The sequence below is a fragment of the Bacillus rossius genome, chromosome 1 (genome assembly GCF_032445375.1).
Source record: "Bacillus rossius redtenbacheri isolate Brsri chromosome 1, Brsri_v3, whole genome shotgun sequence".
NCBI classification, from domain to species: domain Eukaryota; kingdom Metazoa; phylum Arthropoda; class Insecta; order Phasmatodea; family Bacillidae; genus Bacillus; species Bacillus rossius.
The window spans coordinates 190,651,837-190,666,360 of NC_086330.1; positions in this window are offsets into that span (position 1 = coordinate 190,651,837).

Genomic DNA, 14,524 nt, shown 5'->3' on the forward strand with positions numbered 1-14,524 from the left:
CAGGATCATGCCATCAGGATCAATGGATAAACTTAGATACGTGATACGGAACAATTACCTATAGTATTTTTAATAAACCTAACCTAATGCAATCTATCCATGAAACTGTAAATTTAGAGTAAAATGATTTGAAAAATCACGATGTTCCTATCCACAATGACTAAAAATATTCACGGAAATCAGTATATCAACTGTGATTATTGAATCCCGGTCATTAGCCAGCTACGTGGATAACGAATGGACAACACACTATATACGCAAATCAAAATTTATAAGAATAAAACCTATATTAAGTACTTAAGAACAATAACAAAAAAAAAATAACTAAGCCTCACACTCAGAGCTCAATACCAGCTTAAAAATTCATAACATATGGACAACACACTGTACGCAAATCAATATTTAAAAGAATAAAACCTATATTAAGTACTTACGAACATAAACAGCAAAACAAATTAACTCAGGGGTCAATATAAGTTAACAAATTCAAATACACAGCAAGCACAAAGCACCGAGCAAAATCAATATGGCGATGTGGTTAGCTATTCAAGATTCAAGTTGTATTTAGAATATAATTGATTTCCGGTCACATGTTATTCATTTCCGGAGTGGCAGCAGTGAAATCCGATACGGAATTGACTGCTGCCACTCGAGTGTCAGCAGACACTCCGAGAAGAGTCTAGCGACAGCAATCAGGTATGTGTCATCATTATGTATTTTTATGTAAAAATATATCAATAGACGTAGTTTTGAGAAATATAATGTGCAAACTTAGTCTAAAAAGCATTCAGACTGTGTATAAGAGACACAGAGAACGAGAATAATTAGCAAACAAATACTGGTATCTCAAAATACATTAGGTACTATCAGACACCGTTTTAATTTTTACGAGCTAAAATATACCTTCAGTCTCCTTACAAGTAAAACATACGGGACTTTCATGGTTGACCTAATGGGGAATATTCTAGAACACTACACCTTAAAATGTACCTGATAATATTTTTCTATTTCATTTATTACTGATATTACATTTTATTTATTAAGCATTTTTGTGCAGCTGACCTAAACCAACCAACCTTTCACTTTGTTTTCCATACCTTCTACAAAATACTCTCTAATATTAAAATAATGTTGTTTCATGTAGCTATTTTTTTATGTAGCTGACCTAACCAACCTTTTGCTTGGTTTTCAGTACCTTCCAGATATGATAGTAAGTATTTTCGGATAATCAAGTTGGTAAATTATTTTTCCTGTCAATAATTTTTTATTTAATTTTTTTATGTAGCTAACCTAACCTAACCAAATTTTCACTTTGTTTTCAGTATCTTATCAAATCACCTCGGCTCATCTAGTTTACAATTAATATTTCCTACACTTACCTCGCATATAAACACCTTTCTTTAAATCATATACTTCCCCTACTTCCGGAATTGAATATTAGAGTTCACCCAAAATTTCTCCTAGTGTGTATAGGTATGTATATGTTGTAATTTCTTTGCATGTTGCATAATTGTTAAATTTAGAGTTGAAATGCTATTTGCAAAAGGAATATACTTATAAAAAAAGACATAGCTTGGATGTAAGGTATTTTGTTAGTCGCTAATAACATTTTTCTAATTTATGATAGCCTGCTGTTTTTAAAAATCATTTCTGAGAATGAAACTATAAAAGAAATTACCTACATGTGGTTGAAATAGGTAGAAAGCCTTACATTAGAGATCATTCTTCTGTCCTTGAAATAAGCTGATGATGTCATGTTTGTACTTGTGACATGTCAACCCTTACAGGCCAATATGTTTTTGAAGACTGATGTTCCACCATGATGACTGGTTACGAAACACAGATAATGTATTTGAAGTTTGACTTGGTAGAAATTTGAGGTTAGCGTGTTAAACGTTTATCCAAACAGTTAAATTAAAGATGAGAAAGTTCAAATGAAGGTTATTATTTCAGTGCTACTCTGAAAGGGAGCTTTGCTGACTACTTAGTATGTACATGCACTGTGGAAGGGTTAACATTGACACACATTATCAAGACATCACTCCCAGCCTAGGTTTCCATAGTGATAATACCTTAGTATGTAGTTGTTATTTGGCTGATTTTGTTTGATTCATGAGACCAAATTTGGGTTTCTATATATGGTTGTGTGCATCACAGTCACTTTATAATCTTGGCAATAGTAGTTTTTGACCACGTTATTTCAAAAAGGCTAAGTTAATTGCCCTGCAGTTATTGTAAACATGTCAGATACTAGTTTTGTGTGTTATTAGTTAGCAATAAAGTTCATTTTGTTTCAGAAATTCTTCCTGATGCCAGAATCCCAAAGTGTAGGAGGATGAATGTTGACCTCGAAATCAAATCACTGCAGCAGAAATTACGGCGAGCCCAGAAAACGGTTTGTAGACAGCGGAGACTAATACGGGCAATTAGGGAAGAAAAATCTGCTTTGGAGGAACAAGTGTCTTCATCTAGTGTTGCAAACTTAAAAAAGTGCTTTGGTGAAAATAGTTTTTTATTGTCATTGCTTCTCAACAAAAAGAAAAAAGGCAGAAGTCGGCGCTATACTGAATTCGACAGAACTTTTGCTTCCGCTGTTTACTATTGTTCTCCAAAAGCTTACAAATTTTTGCAGAATTTCTTTGGGTTACCAACAGTAAGATCATTACGTTTGTGGCTCCAGGATCTTTCAGTAACTCCTGGTATAAACCCAAACATTTTGAAACTTCTGAAGTTAAAAATGTCACAGTTGCCTGTTGAATATCGGGTAGTATCTCTAGTATTTGACGAGATGTCATTGAAAGAGAACATTACGTACAATTCTTCTTCTGATGTTTTTGAAGGGTACCCTGATTTGGGAATGGATGTAAGGCATTGTGACTCAACTATAGATCCCCAGCTGTCTTTTGCCAACCAGGCTACCGTGCTGATGCTGCGAGGTTTGCGAAAAAATTTCAAACAAATTCTAGGGTACTACCTTACATCAGGCTCCATGGCATCTGAAACTCTGAAAGAAGTTATTCAACTTGCTGTTCAAAAATTACAGGAAATAGGTGTTGTCGTTAAGGCAGTTGTTTGTGACCAGGCTCCTAACAATTTGAAATTGCATAGAATCCTTGGTGTTTCACCTGATAATCCATACATTGTCTCAAATGGAGAGAAGATATACTTTTTCTTCGATGCACCCCATCTGTTGAAATCGGTAAGGAACAATTTAAAAAAATTTGATGCATTGTATAATGGAAAGGTGGCATCTTTTAAACACATTGTGGCATTTTTTGAAAAAGATAAAGTGATGAACCCAAGACTGGCACCTAAGTTAACAACAAAACATATAGAATTGCCACCTTTTTCCCCAATGAGAGTACGTTTAGCTACACAGCTTCTCAGTCATTCGGTCAGTCGTGGCATACTGACACATGTCGCTCTTAACAGCATGGTGAGCACCTCCGTTTTTACAGCACAGTTTATAAGTGACTTTGATTCACTGTTTGATGTTTTCAACTCGGCCCAGAAATGTGATGCAAAATTATTTCGAAGAGCTGTTTCAAACGGCAGTTCACACTGGAAATTTTTGGAAGAAATCGAGGCAAAATTACATAAGTTAACTTTTATAAATTCCAAGAGGTCTGTACCACCATGTGTGAAAGGTTGGATCCTCAACATTTCCACAATTAAACAGCTGTGGGATGAAGTATACAACAGATTCAACTTCAAATTTTTGTTGACTCGTAGACTCACACAAGACTGCCTGGAGAATATGTTTTCTGTAATAAGGAGCAAAGGTTTCCACAATGTGACACCAGACTGTTCCAAATTTCGGTCAGCTATCAGAAGTGTGATGTGTAATCAGCTATTGATGCCATCCCCTGATGGCAATTGCGAGTTGGATTTCTCCAAATGTGTATTGCTGAAATCTGACTTCAAGAAGCATTGTGCTGGAATCACTCTTACCAGTCCGGTGAAAATTGAGATAGGTGACGGTAGTGAAGAAGCTGAAGCTGGCATAGACATTTTACAAGAGAATAGTGTTGCATATGTTTCAGGATGGGTATGTAGCAGACTGAAACACGATATTTGTAAAAACCATCTGTCTTCATTGGAGGAATCATTCTCAGCAAGTAACATTCACATTTCTATGAAAAAGTATGACGACACAAATTTCTTGCACCCCACTTCTCATGCATCCATTCTTTCAAACAAAATTCATTCACTTTTCAAGAGTAAATTTACAACATTTCTCAATGAATCCCGTTCGGGTGTTAAATCCAAGTTGAAGGAAATGCTACAAGTAGATCCAGATTGTCCAGTGTGCCTAGATTGCATTAATATATATTCAGACAAATTTTTTAACGTTTTAATAAAGTGTTTCTTGAAAACAACTAACGATAGTGCAACAAGTAGTTTGCAGAAAAAAGAAAACAGAAAAGCAAAGAAAATATTGCACAAATAAAGTTGTGTTTTAGTTGTAAAACATTTTGTTTGCTACCTGCATGGAGATTCATGATTGAGTTTTGTGTATCATCCGGCAAGCACATGTGAAATATGACTGATGGTTTTCACACGCTTTATATTAGCTTCACCTGTATGTTTGTTTGTTTGTATGTTTGTAACCGACTCCTTCGGGTGCGATTTTGACCCACTTTAAACGGCCAGATTTCATTCAAACTTTGTAGATTTATCGAGGACCGATGACAATACACTAATTTGATAAGATTATTCCATTAATCAATTTGCAAAATAAGATTTTTTACAATTTATATAATTGGTTAAATGAAGTAAAGACGTATTTGTTAAGAAAACAATTTAGCTCATGTGCGAACTCTTTTCTTTCAGTTTGTCTTTGGTGCGATATAAACAAAGCCTACTAAATATTGTGACATTTAATTAAATGAGAAGTGAGAGTGGGTTATGATTATTGTGAACAATATACTTTCTTGAAGAGAATATTATCTATATTTGTAAAAATACGAAGAAAAAACCTGAAATAAGGGCTTTAAATGTTGTTTCTTTCGTTAAATAGAGAAACACAATTACGTCTTTGTTTCATTTTACCAATTAACCAAGAGTGAAACATTATTATAAAACAACATTTTATGCAAATATTTCACGAAACATGGATAAATTGAAGTGTGATTTTGCTGTGAAACCAACAGCAGATGGGAAATCAAACACCATATGCATAACCTCAATAGCTACACCTGATGGGCAGATTTTTGAAATTCCACTCGAACACCAACCTGCAAATCTACACCAAGCAGTTACAAATACTCCAAACTATGCCAAGGTCAGTAACTCATTAAATAAAAGACATCAAACATGGAAAATATGGATAAGTTTGACAGTTGATATATCAAAAACATATTTGGATAGAGAGCAAAACTTACAGTTTAAGGATTTTTACCTGAAAGAAATTGAGGAAATAATTTTTAAAATAAGCCTAAAACAATAATGAATGAAAAATACTAGTATTATTGTGAAAAAAGCGTGGGGCACTTTGCATGGTGTCAATAGTTATAATTATTTTACTGACTGATATGAGTCGAAGGATTATCATTTTGATAATATCTTAAACAGCACCCAACACTTTTTTTTAAAATAAAATACATTTTTTATTTTACACTATTTTTAAATTCAATTTATTAAAATTTATTTTTTAGTTGGATTTCATATAAAAGTGTCTTTTTTAGTTTTTTTAAACTCTTATTTATTTTTTACTTTTTAGTTTTGTTTACTTATAAAAGCGTGTTATTTTAATTTTTTAAACTGTTATTTGTTCTAATCTACTATTAATTCCATGATAACTATAAGTAGCTGTAATTATTATACAAATTATTAATGTGTACAGCTGTATTGATAGTCAAATCTCGATTTTAGAAGCCATTCAAAAATTTTAACGTTATCAATATATACAGTGAGACTTAATGTTCAGGGTAGTAATTGAGTGTAAATACGTTGGTTCATGCATTGAGCTGGGTGACTGTGTCTTGGTTAAGTTCTATGTATTGTCCAGCATTCACATCTGACATGTGATACAACAAAAGAAAAAAAACACTAATATTCCGAAAGAATAGCTCTTGTAGGCCGCTATTAAAAACATTGAAAGTTCTTATTTTGCCCAGTCAATACATCTATTCTATTTTGGCATTTCTTTCTGATTATTTTGAATCATTTCAGGTAAACTCTTATCTTCACTCATATTCCACAAGAATGCAAAACTGTATTCACTGTCCGCAAAATAGTCTATCCCAAAAAGGTCCGTATTACACTGCAATAAAAGTGTTTGATAAGCTTTCCCATGATAACAGAGAGCTATGCAGGCACAACAACAAAGCTTCAAAAACCAGCTAAGAGACTGTTTAATAACAAATGCCTTTTATTCTGTGGACAAATTTTTAAATTGTTAAGTGGTGTCTCTTAAAGGAATAACCAATTTATATGTCATTGTGATACTGATTGTAGAGTATAAATACAAGTATTATGTTTTGAAGTAGTAATGTATGTATAAATGCAGTGTCCTAAACTTTGATCAATTTACTCTTACTTAGATTTTTATAAATATGATGATAATATGGCTATATATATATATATATAAATATATATATTTGAAAGTGTATTTTCATTAGCTACTCATATTACATATATTTTGTATTTTGTCTTTCTATGATGTAGATTATTTGTTTACTATTGTTGTAATGTTTTATGTCTATCCATGTATTTCTTTACTTGTTCTACATCCTTGAGCCATCTTGGAACTCACTGAGGATCTATGTAATGTTTACTTAATATATATATATATATATTTTTTTTTTGACGTCGACCGCCGATGCTCCCTCTGGTTCGCACAGGCCGTTATGTCACAACACTTACTCTTAAGTGCATCGAACACGCCCGAGCGTGATGTCCACCGAGTGGGTGAAAGTGCGCCGAGACGAACACCAAGGCGACAACAGCGCCCGGCCGGGTGTGGCAATGCGCCAAATTAAATATGTAATTATTCTTTTAAATCAAAAACAACTAAATTAATAACAATTAAAAGATAATTAATTCAAGGGAAATTATGTCCAATTGTTTTATAATCATATATTGTGAAATATGTCATTTTAGTCCAAAACTGGTCGGAGCTGTTTTCCCGCGCTGCACGTGTCGAGGTGTGAGGCCGCAGGGCGGTCTCGAGCTCAGTTACTGTCGGGAGCTCGCAGGGGTCGGACACTCCGCGAACGCAGAGCCATCAACTTTCGCGCTACATCCAAGTCTCAGCAATAGTGTAAGTTCTTAAAATCCTTTACCAGCTCTGCGCCGACCCCACCCAGTCGCACGATATTTCGTGCGACTCGTTAACTAATTAATTTTATCCCACCAGGGAGCTTTGCATTTATTACGTAATTTCATGTCCAGAGATTAAGGACAGCGTAATTGAGTTACGCAGTTTCGGCTTTAAAGCCAATTGTTATCGTCGAAGACTCTTAGCAACGTGTGTCGAGTTCTTACTCGTTAACTTACGCCTCTTAACTTTCATCGTTTGTAAATGTGTAACTTGTAATGTGCAATCTAACCGAGTAATTTCTAATTAGAAAGTGACTGTAACATGTATGTTTCCAGCTTACCGGGTTTATGTACTTTTCGGGACTTTAATATTTCGCCACAGGTTAGATTGCAAATAACTTTGGAACATTCGTTTGTATGTGCCGTTCTCCATGTTAAAGTAAATGTCTGCATAAGTTGTTGCAGCACAGTAGCTCCGCGACTATCCGCCGCATCTTTCACGTTGATAATCGGCCACTGTATAAGTCCGTATATACCACTTTGCAACCTATCCTGGTCGCGCGTACCGTTTACACACAGAGACACGCGTGTCGCAGCGGTCAGACAACAGACGCGGCCAGTACCTGGACCAATAAGTGTATCGGTTCTGAATAAAGTGCAGTGTCGTGTCAATTCGTTTACCAGTTATTTACAAGGCGCCCTGGGTGGCCTGAACAGCCCAGGTAGGTTTCGAACGGAGACGCGCTCCTGCCTGCAGCCACGAGGCCGAACCCCCGTTAAAACCCCTGAGATCTTTTCCAACGTTAATATTTACTTAAAAACTTAGACAGGCAGCCGGAGTGGCGTCAATATATATATATATATATATATATATATATATATATATATATATATATATATATACATATATATATATATATATATATATATATATATATATATAAACTCTTAGTGCTGGTACATGCGTACAGTTTTGTATTGTAACACCCAAAATCCTGGCTGCTTGTGTAACATGGCATGCATCCAAGTGGTAAACTTTTTACTATAAGACACTAATTAACACAATCAGTGGTGGATTCAGGGTGGGGAAGCTTCTTCATTCACAAATTGTGCTGCTGTAAAGAATGAGTTGAAAGAGAAAAAATATATAAAATAGAAACAAAGTTATCATTTTCTTTCTGTAAGTTATTTGATTTGTTTACTTACCCAAGATTTTTAACATGCTCTTAGACAATTTTTTTACGTTCACGGCTTTTTGTGTTATACAGTGAGTCAAGCCTCGAGGTGCCACCCATGCCTATTGTTCTTGGTCCTGATGATGAGGTCCAATTCTGTATCTTACACGAACACATTCCTTTACAAAACGGAGTCAGCCAAAGGCAGGTGAAATTTTTGTGACTATAATTTCAACTTTGTTAACAACTTGCATGGCTGATCTTGTAATTAAAGTGTTTTTCATGTAAGTTGTGTTTGTATTTTACGATTCGTTATTTGAAATAAAATAAAAAGATGTTCTTCCTTTTTCATTTGAGAGTTTTATTGTCCGAAAAACGAAACAACCGCATCCAAAACTACATATTTCGTGAGAAGCCGCCGAACGCGCCCTCCTGGTGCAGCGATCGACAGACAACTGGTGAGATCATGACACTGTGTCCTTCACGCAGGGAGGGCAGTCACATGACCTCACTGACCAATCACACACCCGCTTCATTCACACTACACATCCCAAGCCAATAAGAATACACGACACACCTTGAAAACAGTTTTCTACACACAGAGCCAGGGACTTTACATCCTCGTTCTCTCTCCCACACCGTGAGACAGTAATGATCACTCAGTTCCCACGACCAGTGGGAAATCCCAGCTTTTGTCTCTGTTGGCAGGGAATCACTGTTTCGTTCTCACTCGCACTTACAGGCCTCTTATGCCTCTCGCTAATACATCCCACACCTAATCTATTGTTTTATAACATTATGTAACAGCAATCATAATACAAATTACTTTACAAAATTCAACTTATTGAGAAAAACTTGAAAAAGTAGGCCAAAACAGGCAAAAATCTAGTACAGCGACTTATTTGTGAATGATTACCTAAAAAATAGTAATGATTAAAAATGTCTGTTAAAATACAAAGTACCTTCTTAAAACATACAGCAAGTGCAAATATCAACCCTTAAATACATAAAACGGTAAAATATTCTTAGAGAGACTTTTTTTTAAGAAATGTTTACATTCATGAAAATAGTTTAAAAGAAAAATATTTAGGTAGGAGGGCAGGGGTCTTGCAATGTTACAATTTTGAAAGTTTACTTCTGAGTATTGCCTATGCAAACAGCATTGCACACACACTTTTTCCAGGAAGCCAGGTAATACTGAAGGTCAACATCTTCCTCAGAAGAGAACTGTCAAAATTTGGAAACTTTCTTTTTGATTGTGAGTCGGTCACCTTTACATGTGATCAGGATTGTACTTGCATATGTGTTCAAAGGACACACCTAGAAAAAAGTGTTGGAAGGTAGCTGCTGTCTAACACTATGAAAACAGCCATTTTACTAACATTTTTAGCACCTAAGTAATGGACACAAGAAAACTTTGGCAGTCGTATCTCTATGTGCCATAAATCATTCGCCATGAAATATATTTTGGAAGAAACAACTTTGATAGCTAATTATTATGAATTTTCTCATCTATTTCTTAATTTAGTATTTTAAGTTTAGCAAAATGGTTGTTTTTTTGGGGGATAAACAACAGTTCTTATTTCGTAACAATATAGTAATCACATGCCCCACGAATGAGTTAAAATATAAATTCATTTTACACTTTGGTTATGTATTGACTGGAGTTTCCTTGTATTTGACGTGGTTATGTGGCTCCATAATAATGATTTATTGAAGTAATGTACCTGTTTATACAGACAGAAAAAGGAAATAATCATTAACATTTCATGTGGCCTGGATTACAGTTGCAAAATTGCCCTTTTGTAATGATCAAGGTCAATTGAAACCGCAGGCTGGTTCGTAACCGGCATGCAATGTTTCAAAAAAAAAAAATTTGTGGGGCCTACATAAGTTATGCAACATGCTAAACCTCCCACTGTCCCAATGCCAGCCGTATTGTAGCAGGACCCTCAAAAATTCCAAAACTTTGGAGGATGGTGGAGAGAAAATGGAGCAGCTAGGATGCACCTTATACCACACTTGGAGCATGTGACCCCTACAACACGCACCAACTCCCACCTTTCCACAATACATTGCCTTGGCTTAGGTGCTTTCAGAATATAAATATTTGGAGGGTGGAGGGGGCAAATGGGGGGAGGGGGGTGACAAAACCCCAACCATACTTGGAGCATGTTACCCCCTATGTAATGCACTAACTCCCACCTCTCCACGATTCATTGCCTTCGCGTAGGAGCCTCCTGAAAAACAAAAATTGGGGTGAAAAGGGGGGAAGGGGGATGCTGCCCCCCCCCCCCCCCTCGACTTCACGCATGGTCCCCACTATAATATGAACCCTCCCCAACCTTCGTATGTTGAGCGGTTTGGGACGAGACCTCCGGAAATGGAAAACTTTTGTTTCTGATTTCTTATCTGCATTTAACAGTTTCAAGCAGTAATGTTTTCACCTGACGTACTTAATTACAACTCTCATAGTAATGTACGTAATTGAGCATTATATTACCATCGATAATACCTCGAGTTTCAAATCTAAAAGACCAAAACCCTACCTAGACAGTGCATGCTGCCAAATGTAAATTTGAATTTCGCGGGCATTCTTCAGTTCATGCCGCTAGAGGCGCTGCAGTAGCGTGTCTCGCACGCCATCCATTGAAAACGATCAGACTTTCCCATATTGTCCTATACCATATTTGCCTCTACGCTCGTGGTCAACGACCATATATCATAAAGACCGGAAACTCAACGCTGTTTTTCTGTACCTACAAACAATCGCCGATTACGCTGCCATCTATGAATCTACAAATGAAATACCGTGATCGAAAGTGTGTTAACGATATAAATCGATATGTATAACACAAATCGATTAGCAACGTGTTTCGAGCTATCGAACTGGCTATTTTCCGTCGTATAATAATAATAATATTAATAATAATAATAATAATAGCCTTTTGAATTTTTTTCATAATCTTATTTGCAGGATGCTCAATACAATTTCAATGTGCTGAAAGTGATCCTGTGTTAAAAAAAACTGTTCATTTTTTATTTATTTAAACTTTGGACTAAATGAGATCTGCTAATTAAAATTCTCCTTAGTTATCACAGAAATGATCAGGTGGTAACTCAATTCTTTCAAGTCACGTTTGGGCACTACATTTTTTTTTTCAAATGGAAAATCATTAAAACCCCATTTAACCTAGCAGGATGAATAAACAAAAAGAGTCAAAGTTACAAACATAACCCAAGGAAAAAAAAAGGAACATGAATATAACATTTGACGATTTCACAATTTAAATAAACTAAAAAACTAAGTTTTGTGTACATAGTGCATCTCACACAACTACGTAAACCATAATATGGCAAGGTTGAAAAAAAATAAAAAGGCTATTTTTAAAGTTCAATACATCCATCCTTCACTGTCCACAGAATTTTGTTCTTTCGACTCAAGTAGCAACTTGAGCGGTGCAGTACGCTGGGGAATCGGTGGCGGGAGAATGGGGAGGAGATACCTAGGCATGCACAAGTGTTCCATTGAGCCATAAGTTTTGAAAGTGGGAAATCGATGCCACATATTGCATCCGGCAACCAGCATCAATGAAGGCAATATTCAGGCTGTATGTTTGGTCCACTGAAAGAGGCATTAGGAGGGTAATGATTTGAAGACAATGCTGCAGTCAAACAGTACATGTGCAGTTGGCTCCTGGAGCACCAGTCTTCTTTTCATGAAGGGATCAAACAGGGAGGGGGGGGGGGGGGGTGGAAGTATATATGCTTAAGGAAACTATGTAGAAAAAAAAGGCATTCCATTTGTATTTTTCGTATATCACCAATAAATCTGTATAAAAATATTCCGGTTTATATTTGAATGACCCTATTATCTAATTCACTTTTAAGAATAATTTTGTATATTGTTGCATTCAAAATTTACATTAAAAAAATGACATTGTGACTTACAAAAAGTCAACAGTAAATACAATATTTAAGTTTACTAGTCAAGCCTTGAAATTTTGAGTTAAAATTCAGCATGAATTATTTTTGTGTTAAGTCTAAACCTTTAGACCTCATAAATCATAAATATTTTCTTCAAAAGTTGTTATTTCAAGATCAAAAGTAAAGTAAAAGACCTAGTAATTGTATCTCACTTGCACAACTTTAAAGTGTACAAATAAAATCATATATAGTTCTCAGAATGAGTTCCCTTGGCCCACTCGTGTTTCAAGTATACCAGATTTCTCACATTACACAAGGTAGCACACCACACTTTTCTGATGGTTCATAAATTTTTGTGAAGGAAAATAGTATAAATAATGCTGTAAAGACCTAATATAATTTCTGGTTTGAAGATGACTAACTACTGCTAAATAAATCCCCATACAGCACACAATGTTTCAGTAACATGTCTGTGATATTGCAGTGACATAACTATGTTTCGAGTAGATTACATTTCATCTGTCATGTTTCTGGAATATTTCATAAACATTTCATTGGACACATAGTACTCATGTCTATAAATGAAGTTTCAGATACATTTCAGCAAGATTCCTTTGGCAATATTACATTGTGGTTGATTCTGAAATGTATCTGAGACATTATATTGAAACTTCCCATCATGCTTGTTGGCACTGAAGTTTAGAAATCTTTGTCTTTGTGTATTATTTTTTGTTTTGGCGCAGTATTTTGGTACTTGGATTTTTATATGTGGTGAATAAATTGTAAGTTTGAACATTATTTATTTCATGTTAGTTTACTATTTTTTGTTTTTACTTTCGCACTTAAGCAAGTACCGGTATAGAAACAATCTCTTATGCGTCTTCGAAATGTGTAAAGCTGTAGGTTAAGGAATGTCGGTATGCTTATTATGCTCAAACATTCCCGTGCCATATTTATATTTTCAGTCTGATTTTTAATTTATGTGATGCATTAACAGGATATTCGCGATTTAATAAAATTGCTAAAGCATCTAACAAGTTTTCTACTTACTGTAGCTATGCCGCTATATGGTCGTTGACTGTAGAACACGAATGCTAATGTATGGGTTAGTCCTTTTAATGTTATCTTTAGTTAAAAATCACAAATATAGGCTTATAGGTTCCTAAATAAGTATGTTGGTTTTAATAGCAATTGATTAAACCAATTTATTTTATTCAGTTATCACCTTCGGGCTTTTATAATATACTTAAGTAAATATATTTCATAACCTATAATATGTAGTTAAGGATAATTTATGTTTATTTACTGTGCACAACACATAAATTAATTACGTTGTGTTTATTTTAATATAATTATTGAAGTGTTTAATTTGAAATAATTTACAATTCTACTGGTTAAGTAATTATTTTTATTATGTTCCGCACTCTGTAGTACTTACATCGTATGTTGTAGGCCTACGTATTACTATTAACGGAAATTTAATAAAGCCTGCTATTATATCTGGCTTGTCATAAATGTAATTTATTGTAAGTGAATGCACTAGGCCTACACATATAATTAGACAGCGGTTTCATTAATTGCCATTTCGCTTAACAAAGTTATTTCCGCAATCTGGCCTTCATTTTATTGGTGGGCTGGAATTGCAGCGCATAATAATTGAAATAAATTTTGTCCTTTACCGCAGAGAAGGTACAAGTCTTCGAGTTGTGTTGTACTAAGCATAAGCATCATTGGTATTTCTATTTAAATTAGTTTATCTTATGCTAAATTATGGTAGTAACCAAGTATGTTTGATTTGGAGAGTTTGACAAAACCTAATTCCATCCATTATATTACAATAAAGGAAACACATTTAATGATGATTTATTAGATTACATGTGTATAGTTATGTAGTGGTAGCAATTTAATTAATGAAAATAAACATTAAATGTGCACTACAAAGGATAATATTGAGAATCTGCTCAAAAAATTACTAGAAATTTTAGAGTATTATTGCACAAAAATATGAGCTGAATTGTAATGATGTAACATCACAGGCACTGTTCACACAGACACTTATTAGGAAATCATTAGGATTTAAATTTAAGTTTTCTTTTAAAACTTTGCTTAAAATGTGTTATTATACAATGTCATGGGCCTCTTTGCATTACCAGACACCA